This window comes from Macaca mulatta, chromosome 2 (genome assembly GCF_049350105.2).
Source record: "Macaca mulatta isolate MMU2019108-1 chromosome 2, T2T-MMU8v2.0, whole genome shotgun sequence".
Lineage (NCBI taxonomy): Eukaryota > Metazoa > Chordata > Mammalia > Primates > Cercopithecidae > Macaca > Macaca mulatta.
Genome location: NC_133407.1, coordinates 63,033,687 through 63,049,598, shown reverse-complemented (window position 1 = coordinate 63,049,598; position 15,912 = coordinate 63,033,687). Strand labels below are relative to the sequence as shown.

The 15,912-nt window shown below is 41.0% G+C and overlaps 1 long non-coding RNA gene across 1 annotated transcript in view; it reads left to right on the top strand.

The window, feature by feature from the left end:
- The window catches only part of LOC144339514 (uncharacterized), a 75,198-nt gene extending 59,944 nt beyond the window's left edge, over window positions 1-15,254 (top strand). The window contains exons 2-3 of the long non-coding RNA XR_013414542.1: window positions 11,013-11,097; window positions 14,268-15,254. This is a non-coding gene — a long non-coding RNA (uncharacterized LOC144339514). The remainder of the gene's footprint in view (window positions 1-11,012; window positions 11,098-14,267) is intronic.
- The last annotated feature ends 658 nt before the right edge of the window (window positions 15,255-15,912 follow it).

Below are 15,912 nucleotides of genomic sequence, written 5' to 3'. Positions count from 1 at the left end.
GGCACATATCGTCTGCTTAATAAATCTGGGATGAATGATGGTTTTAAACTGGCTGTGGGTCCCTGAAAGCAGTAGCAGAGTTAGAAGGCTTTTCAGACCAGGTTCCTTGTATTGCAGGGATATGAAATAGGCTGATGCTGACATGGTTGGGACCTAGAAACATCAGCACAAAGGAGACGAGCCTGTCTTGTTCTTCTCTGACAGCAGGAAATAGCTGCAAAAATGTGCTGAAAGGCGAGGAGTGGTGTGTGTGCAACCCAGGCTCAGAGCTGGCAGGCTTGAGGCCTCTGTCCACATTCCACAGGCCTGCCTTGTTCAGGGCCAGCTGGAGTGGTTCGCCTGAGAGACCCCAGAGGGGACTTTTGACTTGACATTTCATGAGGGCCCTGGATCTAATCCGCAGATCTGTCTCAACCCATCTGTTGAAGTTTCTCCACTCAAATGTCAGTCCTAATTGGAGATTGATGATTTGTTTCCTCAAAGTCAGGCAAAGGCCAAAAGAGGCTACAGGACTTGGTGAGAGAGGAGTGGAGAGGGCTCAGCTGGAGGATGGGGGCTATTTGCTTGACCTCCATTGTGTCTCCAAGGGCTTTTCTGTGTGACTTGGGAGATGCCGTGAAATCACTCTCCCAGGCTGACTGAAGGCTGGGAGAAAACAGCAGAGAACAAACTCCTCTCTCGTTTGTTGGCTGGGCTGCCACTGACCCCATTTCTGCTCTCTGCCTCAAGACCAGGCCTTGTCTGGCATGCTGGGTGGTGAAGAGGGTATCCTGACAGGTATGTGGGAGAAGGGCTGGTGCCTTGCAGCGGACCAGAGGCCTGGCAGCTCCCAGTGGGCTCACGTCCTATTCCCCATTTAGTAAGACAGACAGGTTAGTGGTCAACAGTGTGGACTCAGAAGCTGGGCCATCAGGGTTTGAATCTCAGCCCTGACATTTATGCCTGGCTATGCAATCCTAGGCAAGTTACTTAAAAGTTCTTTGCCTCTGTTTCTTCCTTTGTACCTACCTCATAGTTTCAAAGTCCTTAGAATACTGTAAATATTTAGAATACTGAAGCAGCATTTTCATCTATAAAACGAGAGGATTGGACTCAGTGAACTCGAAGAACCCTTTTGATGTAAAACTCACAACCTGCCTGGCTTCATATCCTGACTACACCACAGACCAGCTGGCATTCTCAAGGGTAGGGACTGTACCTGTACCTGGTTCAACTCTGGTGTGACCAAAGTACCTGAGACAGCACCTGGCACATAATAGGTACTCAGAAAATGTTGCTATTGTTGGTTGTTTTTTAGAAATGGGGTCTCACCCTGTTGCCCAGGCTAGAGTCCAGTGATGTGATCATAGTTTACTGGAACCTCAAACCCCTGGGCTCAGGGGATCATCCCGCTTCAGTTTCCTGAGTAGCTGGGACTACAGGCACACACCACCATGCTTGGCTAATTTTTATTTGTATTTTTGTAGAGACAGGGTCTTGCTATGCTGCCTAGGCTTATCTCAAACTCCTGACCTGAAGTGGTCTTCCTGCCTTGGCCTTCCGAAGTGCTGGGATTACAGGTGTGAACCACCACTACTGGCTGGTCTATAATCAGGGAATTTTGAATGGGTGGTGCATGGATGAGAATCCCAGGAAGAGGTATAAATAACTGTTATGAAGCAATGAATACTGGCTTGCCTTGGCCCAGGGGCCAAAGACTTCAGGAAGAAGAAAAGGCCTTCTCCACCTTAACAGATGGATTTATGGTCTTGAGGAGCACCGAAGCCCTGAAGAAAAGGGGGGGAAACTAGGGTTTTGGAGACCAAGAGTAGAAGAATATGCAGAGGAATCCACCATACACTATGGCCTGCCCTCCTGAGCCGGAAGGCTTCCTTCCTGCTGACCCGGAAACCAGCTGTCCAGCAGAATGGAAAAACAGGTGGACTTAGACCCAGAGACCTGAATTTGAATCCAGCCCTGCTCTTCTCTACTATTGTGCCATGGCACGGAGCACACACATGCCATGCCAGGCAATTGATTTTAATCAACTAGACAATGATATTTAAAGCACTTCATATAATATTGAGAGAATGAATGGGAGCATCACTAAATAGCTTCTCAGGATGCCAAATTTTGTCTTTGACATGAAAATATTTAGTTTTCAAAGTCGTTGTAACGTACCTTCCCATACACAGAACACCCCTGCAGGGCAGGAACCTTTCTTATGCCCATTTTGGAGATTTGATTCAGAGTGATCGCTCAAGATCTGCAAGCTATTTTGAACTCAGGTCTTTGGACTGCAAATTTTTCTTTCCCCTCTGCCTCCCAGTATGCGCATGAATCTCTAGACTGATGGGAGACCTTTTAGATGATTGAATAAGGAAGAAACCTTGAGAACATATATGTGGGTTAGAAGTCATTATGGCTCTGAAATCTCAGGCTGATGCCATTGTTAGTGGGTAATGGAGACAGAGCTGAAGGACCCACGGAACTGGCCGGCCCAGCTATTAACACCTCAAGAAGCTCAGCTTGTGCATGGATGAGGCATCCAGGAAGGCAAGACAAGGTAGATGCCAGGCTCATAGGAGGGAGATTCTTCTAAAAAAGGGAAAGCACTGGAGGGAAATAAGTATAATTGCTTCTCATTTGAGATATTCAGCAATGTCTGATGTGTATCTCCAGAGAGGATACTTTCAGTTTAGGGGAGGATTTGAGAACTTGGTTTGAGGATTCTCAGCCTAGCGTGAACAGTGAAGAAAATCTTTCATGCCTCTGTACAGAATCTTCACCAAGCAACATTCATTCATTCTCAACTCCAAGTACCTACTATGTGCCAAGCACAGTCCCGGGCCCTTTCGGGTGGTACAAAGTTGATTCAGCTGTTGTCTCTGACCTTGAGGAACTCCTGGAGGCTTAGTCATGTAGTCAGGATTTGAACCCAGACAATCTGACCCTGTGCTGCAAATTAGCACCGTGCTACCTCTGTTAGAAAACACACCCAACTCGGCCTGGAGGAATCCGGGAAGGCTTCTAAGAAGGAGTATCAGCTTTGAGTTGAGTTGAATTGAATTCAGCAAATGGATGAAAAGGGAAGGACGTTCTAGGGTAGGACAATGTGTTGAAAGGCTAAAAGGTATAAGGAGAGGAAGGCATATTCAAGGAAATGCAAATAATGTGGAATGACATAAGAATAATGATAACAATAGAAAGAGGTTAGATTGTGTGTAGGAAGTAGAAGGAGAGGAGGCTGGGGACTCGAGATGGGCCCAAACCACAAAGCACTTTAAACTCCATGCTCGGTATTTTGTCTCAATGGTATTGAAAAGTGATAGATATGTTTTGGGCAGAGCAGTGACATGGCCAGCACTGTGACATGGGACATTGTGTGTGGGAGCTTCCTCTAGGGCAGCGGGTCCCAAGCCCAGTCATTTACTTCCTGGAGTAACCATTTTTTCTTTTTTGGACCCACTTCTTCTCCAGCCTTCCTCATCTCAGTAAATGTTACCCACAAATGTCTGTGTCTCAGGTGAAAAATCTAAGGGTCATCCTTGATTCCTGCTCTTCCTGTACCATGTACATCCAATCCATCAGCGTGGTCTGTCAGATGGCTCCTGAGCCCATTCGCTTCTCTCCATATCCATCATCTCTGGCCTGGACAACTGTGTCTGCTTCCTACTCAGGAAGGAGGCTTCCTGCCTCCTTGCAATCTAATCTCCACATAGAAGCCAGGGGATCTTTGGAAAAATCTGATACTGTCTGTGATAAAGAATAACTTGAGGAGGTATACAGGGGACATAGCACAGAGCCAGATTGTCTGGGTTGAAATCCTGATGACACCATTAAGAAGCCAGGAGTTCCTTTTTAAAAACAAAACCTTTTTTTTTTTTTTTTTTTTCCTGAGACAAGGTTTTGCTCTGCTGCTCAGGTTGAAGTACAGCGGCGTGATCTTAGTTCACTGAAGCCTCGGCTTCTTGGGCTCAAATGATCCTCCCACTGCAGCCTTCTGAATATTTGGGACTACAGGCATGCACCACCAAACCTGGCTAATTTTTAAATCTTTTGTAGAGAAGAGGTCTTACTAGGTTGCCCAGGCTGGCCTCCAGTGAACCTTCTGCCTAGGTCTCCCAAGGTGCTAGGTTTATACATGTAGGCACTGCACCTGGCTGTCCCCCTCTTAAACCCTTTTCAGCAGCTCTTGGAATTTCATTGCCCATGGAATACAATCCAAACTCCTTTTGATGGCTATGGGAGTCCTGGCTGCCTCTTCAGCCATCTCAGGCCAGTCCGCTCACTCCCTTGTCAGCAGGCTCTGGCCAACTGGCCTTCTGACCCTTTCTAGAACTTGCCAAGCTCTTTGTGGCTCAAGACTTTGTACTTCCTATTTCCAACCCTTCCCTGAACAGTTCTATGACCTGCTTCTTCTCCACTTTCCAGCTTAAATATCGTTTTCAGGGAGGCTATCTGCATACCTCCTCAAGTTATTCCTTATCACAGCACCCTGTGACTTTCCTTCATAGCTTATTTTATACAAATCTTTTCATTTTATTTTATTTTTTAGATGGAGTCTTTCTTTGGTTGCCCAGCCTAGAGTGCAATGTCATGATTTTGGCTCCCTGCAACCTCTGCCTCCTGTGTTCAAGAGATTCTCCTGCCTCAGCCTCCTGAGTAGCTAAGATTACAGGAGCCCACCACCATGCCCAGCTAATTTTTGTTTTTTTTTTTTTTTAGTAGAGACGGGTTTTCACCTTATTGGCCAGGGTGGTCTTGAACTCCTGACCTCAGGTGATCCACCCTGCCTCGGCCTCCCAAAGTGCTGGGATTATAGGCGTGAGCCACTGCGTCCAGCCTGAAAAAAATATTTATAATCTTAATTTGATCTTTCTGCTTAGCTATTTGATGTCTGTCTTGTCCTGGGAGAATGTCATCCTGCCAGTCTTTCCACTATAGTGCCCCTGAAGCCTAGAACAGGGGCTGGAGTGTGTAGGCATTCAAGAAATATTTGTTGAATGAATGAATACGTGAGTGCAACTTAATACTCCAGAGCACAAGTTTTTTTCTTAAGTTATCCCTCTCATTTTAATAAGGGAAGAGATGCTGAGTGGAAGAAAAAACCCACACAACGATGGTTTTTCCCCTTTAGTCTTGTCTTTCTCCTTTGCGAGCCTTCACTTCCTAGTTATGAAGATGAATGTCTGACACCTTTTTTTTTCAATTTTCCCCAAGATGCTCTTTCAGAGTGTTGACTGGTTGAAACCTGTGGCGACAGCTTTCATCAAGTCCAAGAGGTGTTGCTTGCTCCTGCTGGTCAGAAAACAGCACTGTGTCATAGCAGGGGAACAGAAACGAAACCAGACCATGCTTGAGTGCAAGCTGCAGAGTGGAAGGGACTTAAGAGAGCCTTTCAGGCCCAGCCCCGTTGCTGTATAAATGAGGAAACTGAAGCTTTGAGAGGCCAAGGAAACAGAACCCATTTTCTTTTTCCTGACTCCCCTCACCCACCACACCCCACCCCTTACCTTCCCACTCCCAGTGAGATCCTGGATCTGAGTTGACTGGTGACACTGTCACCCTCTTGTCCATTCCTCATCAAGATTTGTTCTGATGGGGCCATGAAAGACTGTGTTGTCAATAGCCCGTGTGACCTTCTTGAGCACTTAGGGATGTGTCTTACATCTCTGAATACCCTCAGCAACTCTAATTTTGGTTATGCCTTCCATGAATTTAGTGAAACTTTAGGGAACGCTTATTTTTATTCTTACCCCTAATTGTGCCCTATGGGTTAATGAGGTTCCTCATTTTACTACTTATTTTGTAGCAATAGAACTTTACTTATCTTCAATTAACTTCTTCTAAAATCTAAGGCAGGAACCACCACAAGCAACTTGAGAGTCTTATTTAGCTCAACTGTCTCAGGGCAAGTGTCCTTTGTTGAACTCCCACAACTAATTTGAACTAATTGGCAACACTAACAATTGGGCAGTTTTGCATAACAATTTGAGATTATGTCTTCTCTTGGGAAATAAGAAAACCTGGCAATTCTGGGACCATGATCCTTCGTGGTAACAGTTAGCTGGAACTGAGTAGAGGCTGCCCCATTTAGACCTGGGGAACACCCAGTTTAACACAATCATCACCACTCCTCATTGCTTTACATGCAGCTGCATCCACTCAGTTACTTTACTTGCCCAGCTCCTGAAAATATTTTGAGTTTGTATCCCTGAAATATCCTTCCAAAGCATTCTGGAACTTGAGATCTGTGATCAATGACCACATTCATGATCTATGGATTTTTAGTATGGTGTTCTTCAGATTTGGCCTTCCTCATGTGACACCCAGCTTCAGAGACTAGGGCTGGCTGCTCTCCACTGGGGGCATGACCATCAAGTGCTTCCTCTAGAACAACTGTGAAATTTAAAACAAAGTTAGTCCAGAGGGATTTTGGAAGCAGGATGCAGAATGCAGAAGAAACTCAAGAGAAGGTGTAACAACCAAGTTAGGAAGGGTGCAGGTGAAAGTTCAGAGAATCCTAGTCTTTAACTAATATCTATTAAGGTTTTACTATATTCTAGGCACAAAGTGCTAAAAATAAAGGTGGCTACTGCCACCCATTCCCTATCATTACCATCTGTTTCTGCTTCTCCTACTCTTCTGAAGTTGCTGTCTCAACGGTCTCTAACAATCTCTGCTGTGGACTGAATTTCTCCCCTCTCCCAAATTTATATGTTGAAACCCTAACCTCGAATGTGATGACATTTGAAGATGGGGGCTAGGAAACAATTAAATGTACATGAGGTCATGAGGAAGAGGCACTCGTGATGATATTAGTGCCCATATAAGAAGAGAAACTAGAGAGCTTACTCTCTGCACCATGTGTGGACACAGCAAAAAGATGGCTGTCTTCCTGTGAAGCTGCGAAGAGGGCCTTCACTAGAACTTGACCATGCTGGCACCCTGATTTTAGACTTTCAGCTTCCAGAGCTGTGGGAAAATAAATTTCTGTTGTTTAAGCCACCCAGCCAATGGCATTTTGTTATGGAAGTTCAAGCAGACTAATACAGTCTCCTAATTGACAGATCCTGTGGTCTTTATCATATGTGGATTCTCTGAAAGGGAAGATATACTCTACTGCTTCACTCACATCTCTTAGCATTAATGGGACATTCTCCTCTTATATCTTAGGCTGCTTCTAAACTTCCTTAACTTAATCATGTCTCCTAAGTCATGTTATTCAAACAAAGTAACATTTGGTTCCAAGGATTAGGACCTGGTATCTTTTTGGAGACATTATTCAGTCTACTACAGACTGCTATTGATTTTAGTGTGCTAACCTTGAATTCAGCAACATTTATCTGAAGAGTCAACTTTATATAGACAATTATTTCATAAGCAAATTACAATTTTGTGTTTACTGACTCAAAACATTTCTATTCATTCTCCTTTTCCTTCTGTCTCTCCTCTCCCTTCTTTAGATCCTCTTCCCCTTCCTCCTCCTTCTATTTTTGGTCTAATTTTCTTAATTTTGAATAATTTCTTTTTTTGTATTTTTAACAACTTTTTGAGACATAATTCACATACTGTACAATTGACCCATGTCAATTGTAAAACTCAATGTCTTTAGTGTATGTATACAGCTATTCAACCATCATCATGATCAATTTTAGAACATTTTCATCACCCCATAAAAAACTGCATATGCCTTAGGTGTCAAACCTCAGTGCTTCTTCTCCAAGCCCTAAGCAATCACTAATCTGTTTTTTTGTCTTTATAGATTTGCCTATTCTGGAATTTCATATAAATGAGATTATATAATATGTGGCCTTTTGTGTCTGGCCTCTTTCACTTCTTGTGTTTTCAGGCTTCATCCATGTTGTTGCATGCATCAGCATTTCATTTCTTTTTTATTGTGGTAAAATATAAATAACCTAATGTTTATCATTTTTAACCATTCGTAAGTGTATAATTCAGAAGCATTAAACACATTCACAATGTTTTATGACTGTTACTGCTATCTATACTCAAAACTTTTTTATTGTCCTCAAAAACTCTGTAGCCATTTTATAAGTCTCTCTTCCCCTACCCTCCAGCCATATAAGTTGAATCATATAGTATTTGTTTTTCTGTGTTTGGTTTATTTAACTAAGTATAATGTTTTCAAGGTCCATCCATGTTGTAGCATATGTCAACATTTCATTCCTCTTTATAGCTGAATGATAGTCCATTGTATATATGTACCACATTTTGTTTAGCTGTTCATCTGTTGATGGATATTTGGGTTGGTTCCACCTTTTGACTGTTACGAATAATGCTGCTATGAACACTGTTATACAAATATCTGAGTCTCTGCTATTTTACTGAGTTATTTTCAGTTCCCTAGGAGTGGAATTGCTGAGTCATGTGGTAGGTCTATATTTACTGTCTTGAAAAATCACCCTGGGCAATATGGTAAAACCTCATCTCTATAATAGATATGATAAAATATAAAAAGCACCACCACTAAACTGTTGTCTACAGTGACCACACTTTTATATTCCCACCAGCAAAGTACTAGGGTTCCAGTTTCTTCACATTCCCATCAATATTTGTTACTTGCTGTATTTAAAAAAATTATAGCCATCCTAGTAGATGTGAAGTAGTAACTTATTGTGGTTTTGATTTGCATTTGCTTTTACTTTATGACTAATGATGTTGAGCATCTTTTAATGTGCTTATTGGTCATTTGGAGAAAGGAGTTTTAGGAGTTCCTTGTATATTCTGGCTAGAAATCTCTTATCGGATCTATTATTTGCAAATATTTTCTCCCATTCTGTAAATTGTCTTTTCACTTTCTTCGATGCACAAAAGTTCTTAATTTTGATGAAGATCAATTCATAGTTTTTTATTTTGTTGTCTATGCTTTTGGTATTATATCCATGAAGTTGTGGCCGAGGCATGTCATCTTATTGCCAAATAACACTCTATTAAACAGATACACCACATTTTATTTATCAATTTATCACTTTATGGACATTTGGGTGTTTCTACCTTTTGGTTATTTTGAATAATGCTGTTATAAACACTCGTGCATTCATGTTGTTATATGGACATATGTTTTTATTTCTCTTGGATATATACCTAAAATGAAATTACTGGGTCATATGGTAACTGTCTGAGGAACTGCTAGGCTGTTTTCCAAAGTGACTGCATCACTTCACATTCTCATCATCCGTGTATGAGGGTTCCCACTTCTCTACATTCTCACTAACAATTGTCACTATCTGACCTTTGATCATAGCCATCCTAGTGAGTCTGAAGTAGTGACTCATTGTACTCATATTTATGTGCATATGTTTTATTTTGTTTATTAATACACAAGAGGTTAGCTTGTATTTACAGGCCTTTATTTACATTTCCTTAGTGACTAATGATGTTAAGTGTCTTTTCATTTGCTTATCGGCTATATCTTATTTGAAGAAATATCTATTCAGATCCTTTACACATTTTTAAATTGGGTTGTCTTTTTGTTATTGAGTAGTAATAGTTCTTTATATATGTGAAAATAAGTAACCCAAAATCTAAGCTATTGGAACTCTAAATTATTTTAAGCCTGAAAGGAATGTGATTATGAAGCCTGAGTCACATGACAGGCAGCTATAACCTTGGCAGCTATATCCCAGGAAGCTATAACCTTTGTTTCTCTGATTATAGATTAGCCTTCTTCCTTACCTGCATTGTTTTGCAAAGTATTGTAAGTGACTGAAAGGTGCCGGGAAGGCCTCTTCTCTCATCACTGTTGATCTTCATTATAAATTAACTTCCTTTTTCTCACACACAGAGTTCATAGCTATCACACTGCATTAAGATGGAATGTTAAATATACTCTTTTAAATTGGAAAGAAAATCAAAACAAGCCATACAGAAAGAAAACAGACTGTAACTGATTAAATTGTTGTAACTCACAAACCAGCTTTGTATAGAAAATGCTATAATCTTGTTAAATTTCTTTGTGTCATGCCTATATAAGCAAGAACTTAACTTTTAACTTTGGAACATTAACCCCATTTCTCTGGAATCTGTGTCATCTGCATGGCCATTCCAGCTTTTTGCTTGAATAAACTCTTCAAAACTGAATTCTGATCCTTTCAATTATATCAGGTTGACATATATTTTAGATACAACTTTCTTATTAGATGTACAATTTGCCAATATTTTTGTGAAAGTCTTTTTTAATGTATTTGTTTTGCTTCTTGAATTTTCAATAATTTCTTCATTGACCATGGATTTTATTTTAAAATTTAAAAATCTGTTTATTAATTTTTAAATATATATTTCCTTGTAAAAATAATGCTTGTTCAAAAGCTTTTAAAAATAAGGAAATGTAGACATTTTAGAAAGTTCTTGCCCAACTTCTCTAAGTATACAGAACATACATTTATTAATTTAAAAAATAGTATTATATAAAAATGTATACAGGTGTGATTTATATATATATATGTATGTATACTTAAACACATGATTGTATGATTTACACACCTACCCTGCTCAAATCTCACTGAAACAACAGCACAGATATAGCTCCAAAGAGATCAAAATATGAAAACAAATCCTGAAAAAGGTAATGAATGATAAAACACAAAGAGAGAAAACCCTATCAAGTTCTTAAGAAATGATGGGGCCGGGCGTGGTGGCTCAAGCCTGTAATCCCAGCACTTTGGGAGGCCGAGACAGGCGGATCACGAGGTCAGGAGATCGAGACCATCCTGGCTAACCCGGTGAAACACCATCTCTACTAAAAAATACAAAAAACTAGCCGGGCGTGGTGGCGGGCGCCTGTAGTCCCAGCTACTCGGGAGGCTGAGGCAGGAGAGTGGCGGGAACCCGGGAGGCGGAGCTTGCAGTGAGCTGAGATCTGGCCACTGCACTCCAGCCTGGGCGACAGCGAGACTCCGTCTCAAAAAAAAAAAAAAAAAATGATGGTACCAGTTACCCAGGAAAGTGAGGGTATAAAGCAGCTGTGTTGAAAGAGCTAACCATCTCTGCTTCCTTCCTGGCTTCAGTCAAGAGTTAATTCTTCTGAGAAATGAACCAGGGAGGCTCCAAACTTGGAAATACCAGACAAGGAAATTTCTCCAGGATATATTGGTAAGTGAAACAAACAAACATGTTATGGATACATACGAGCAAATCTCTTGTATATTAACAAAACAAAACATACGTACATAAATATAACAGAGAAAGTGTGGAAAGATACACCCAAAATCTGTAGCCACATTAGAGTTTTTCAGGACTTGGTTCTAGGGCTCTTCTGTTCTCTAAATTCTCTCCCTGGATGATTTGATCCAATTCTGTGGCTTTAAATGCTGAAGACTCCCCAGTGTTTTTCTTCTTTGGGTGCAGCTCCAACTCTGACTCAGCATAAACCAGTCAGGGGACTGCATTCTGCAACCACAGTGGTTGGTTTAGGGATGGGGATCTGACCCAGGGGATATCAGTCCATGGACTGGATGGGGATATGAGCCAACGACCCAGTGGATATGAGCCCTGCACCCATCTGAGTATGAGCCCATGGACCAGATGGAACTTTGAGGCAGATCCTTTCAGATAGCTTTGAACCTGAGAGGAAGACAGGTCTTGTAGCATTCTTGCTATTGACTGCATCAGTTCACATTGCCACCAACTGTTACTAATCCTGAGTGTCAACAATTATCCCAATGTGTTAGAAGAATATACACTAGTTTACATTTTGTTTGTTGTTGGTGAGATTAAGCATCTTTTTATACTATATAACCATTTGTATTTCTTTTATAAATTGTCTATTCACTTTGTTTTGTTATTTATAAACTGAATTGTTGATCAGTTTCTAATTGATACCTAAGAGGTTTTAAGACATTGTGAATAAAATACCTTTGTTATATGTGCTACAAATATATGTAACATGTGGTTTTAAATAACTTTTTTCTAATTATTTTAATGCTATTATTGATACTGAATGTGTCCTGGGACAGTCACTAATCTAATAACCAATAAATTTATATGGGAATAAAAGAGCGTAATAGGCTCTTTCCTAGTGTTTATTCCCCTAGCAGCATTTCCCAATGCTGGCTTAGTGTATATCAGTAAAATATGAAAATTCTCCTCCACTGACCATTAAAAGTATGAAAGCACAGACTAAATTCTTATTAACATTTTAAACAAATGGAGCAAAATATTTATACACTTCTTTCCTCTATTTTTCACTGAAAACACAAATTGCATTGAAAACAGTGACTTACTATATAATTTACCGTATTAAGAATAATGTGAGTTCATATCTTAAAAATCCATTTAGTGCTAAGTTTTTGTGGTCTTTTTGAGTTCCATGGACCAGCAGTTAGGAAGTGTAGATTCATCTGACTAGCAAATAGTATAATAAGAATGAGTAGAAAACTAGCCAACTTTTATAAGCATCGATATAAAGTGTGAGGCATCGTTCTAAGTGTGCTACACACATTATGCCCTTTATTTCTTAAAATAACCCCATGAGGCAACTACTATCATTATCCCTATTTTCCAGATGAAGGAGCAGGCACAGTGAGGTTAATTAGCTTATTCAAGCTCACATGGCTACTTGAACTTAGATAATCTGTGTTCACTAGCACTTTAAACAACGCGTTCTTAGTGCTTTCTTTTCTTTTCTTTTGATTTGTTTGTCTTAACCTTGATTTTATCATTTAGCCCTATATGGTGTATATCTGAGTTTGTGTTAGATAGCAAGACAGTGGGAAAGTATATTGGGTTCTCCAAATGGGGTTGGCCCATCTTTCTATCTTTTTAAGATACTAAGAATCATTTAAAATTCTCTGTGGAGCCTTCTGCAGCCCTTGAAAGAACTGAAGTCGAATTCTGGAATAATTGTAATTTTGACCTACACCTAGAATATGGTATTCACTGAGTTTGTCTTTATCAAACTGGTGGTTGGTTGGTTCAGATGATCAGAAAGGCAGATCCAAGCAGTCTTGGCAAGTTTATGGGGCTCCAAAGTGTCACTTTAGGGAACGTTGGCCATTGCCTGGAGTCAGGTTGAGCTAGTAGGCTGGCCTGGGCAGTACGGGCTTACAAGGACCTGGCTACAAGAGCTGAAGGGAAGCACTAGGAGAATCCAGGTCAAGGGCCCTCTGATTCTTGGATGCCCAGCTGGGGTAGAGTGGTGCTTTGTCACTAGGCCTGTGGTCCAGCACAGTCGGGGCACGATAGCTCAGGAGGTAGAGGTAAGATGGGCCTGAGGAGCTCCCAGACATGTATTTGAGAAGCATAGTGGCCACTGGATCATTCTGAGTAGATCTGTGATTATTTCATAGGAAGAAACACGACTCTCAATCTGCTGCTTTCACTCACTAGCTCCACCATAGTGCTAGTAAGAAAATTTCCTGGCCAATAGGGAACCCCAAAACAATCATGTTTAAAAATATTAATAAAAACTGACATCTACTGAGCTCATAATATGGAACAGGCATGATTATAATGCCTTTCACATGTACCAATTTTCTGAGACAGGTATTGTAATCCTCTTCTGCATTGTACAAGTAGGGCAGGTGAGGCAAAAGATGCTAGTGAAAATTGCCCAAGGTCATACAGCATGTAAAAGGGGTAAGGGTTGGTGGGGAAAGAATTCAATCCGCGAGAATTTGGCTCCAGATGCTGCATATCAAGCTATTCTGCTATATTGCCTTCTTACTATTTTAGTAAAATGAATTTTCTCTCTGGGTTTAAGAGGAGCACTAAATACTAAATTTACTACATTCCTTTTTTTTTTTGAGACAGTCTCCTTCTATCACCCAGCCTGGAGTGCAATGGGGGGATCTCGACTCATTGCAACCTCTGCTTCCTGGGTTCAAGTGATTCTCCTGCCTTAGCCTCCCGAGTAGCTGGGATTACAGGTGCCTGCCACCATGCCCAGCTAATTTAGCAGAGACAGTTTCACCAGGTTGTCCAGGCTGGTCTCGAACTTCTGACCACAGGTGATCCACCCACCTCGACCTCCCAAAGTGCTGGGATTATAGGCTTGAGCCACCGCACCCAGCTTATATCTGCTACATTCCTTAGAATAAAATGTCAGTCTCAAAACAGTAGTTGCTTTCAGCCCCACAGATTTGTCTCAGAAGTCTAATTGTACACATTCCTATGTGAGGCTGTCATTTGTCTGAAGGTCTTCAACTTTAGATTTTCTTGGGCTGAGGAAGGGCTTAGGTCTCAGCTTTTAATCCACAGGAGGAGATTTTATTTATCCTGTGGATAATTAATACATATTTTTCATTGCTGCTTCTCTTGTCCAGTTGGGCTTATCTTGCCCATGAAGTTGCCCCTGAAGAACCAAGTCCGACTGTGTATGCTGAGAGATGTCTGGCTACTTCCTGATTGACGGTTCTGGCAAGGTGGCATTGGGCCCTGGCTTTTCCTCTGAAGGTGTCATCACTTATAGGAAAATGTCCCCTGAAGTCCAAGGATCAACGCTGCTGGAACACTGACAAGCTGAACAAAGGAAAGCTGCTTTTCATCAAACCCAGACTTCCAGACTTCCAATAGGGTAGAATAAGCAAGTCAGCAAGTCATCTTCCTTGGAAAAATGATAAAACTAGGTGATACTGTCAACAACAGTCATTTCAGAAATCTAGAAATTGACCAAAGGCAAACAACAAACTGAGAAGCATTTTTTTTTTCATGAAAAACGGCTCTATTTCTGCAAAAATAGTGGTAGTCTATGGCTTCTCACCCAGGACTGCTTCCCTCCCCACCCCAGCTCAGTCAGTACAAAGGTACTGGCAGCATGAGGCAGATTGAACAGACCTGAAGTTTCATCGCTGGAAGAAACTCACTCCAGGTTTGGCAGAGGGTGAGAAACGTACTCCCAGCTATGTTGTCAGGTGACATGGTGATCTTAGGGCAAGTGAATAGGGAAGGCCAATGATTCATTAACCAGAGGTTGCAGTCCTGGTTGGGGAAAGCATCAGAATGGCAGACAAGCTAGAAATTTAGTAGGGATATGCTGGAAATGAGACAACCCCAAAGGGTCTTGACCCCAAAGTTGTCCACACACCTCGGCTGCCTTCTGAGCAGGTATAGGAAGAGACCAGAGAAGACCTAGGCTATCCACACATCCCTGGCTAACCCAGGCTGTAAACCTGCGGAGGAGACATAAAAGGTGGATTGATTGCTAATGGGCACATGGGGGATCTTACTGGGTTGATAGGAACGTTTTGAAATTGGATTGTGGTGATGCTTGCACAACTCTAAATGTATCCCAAATTGCTAAATTTAACACTAAAAAGGGGTGAACTTTAGGGTATATAAATGATACATCAATAAAGTTGCCATAAAGCATTCATATTGTAATAAATGGCTCTAAGAAATATTGTTTTGAAATTTTTCCTTTGGTGTATTATGGCACTCCAAAATCAACTTCTGTCAGAACAATAATTAACTATTTCTGGTAATAGATATTGGTCATCTACAATGATTTCTTCAGTCTTTTATGTCCTGCATAAAAGCTTAGAATGCTTTAAATTTCTAAGACCATCAATAGCCAGGACTCACCTGAAAACTATATATATATTTAAAAGGATGTATGCTCTGGGACACCATATGCCAACATTTGTTGAGCCCACAGTTTGCTACAGAGGTTGGGAGATGTACTATTTAAATCTAACTTCCTCAAGGGTCTCACACTATTACAATAGTAAGCTAAAGAGATAGAAGAAGTTTATATATAAAATATCAGTACTGGGATGGGCTTGGTAACAAATAAGATGCTGCCACTTACATTTGATAAATTAGAAAATATCTATTGCATTCATTATTGGAGGCTGACCCTTATAAAAACCTTGTGGGTACTGCAAAGACAGGGAAACTGAGGCTCAGAGTAGTTCAGCAACTTGTGTGAGGTCACATGCCTCATGTCAAATCCCAGACTTAAATGTGTGT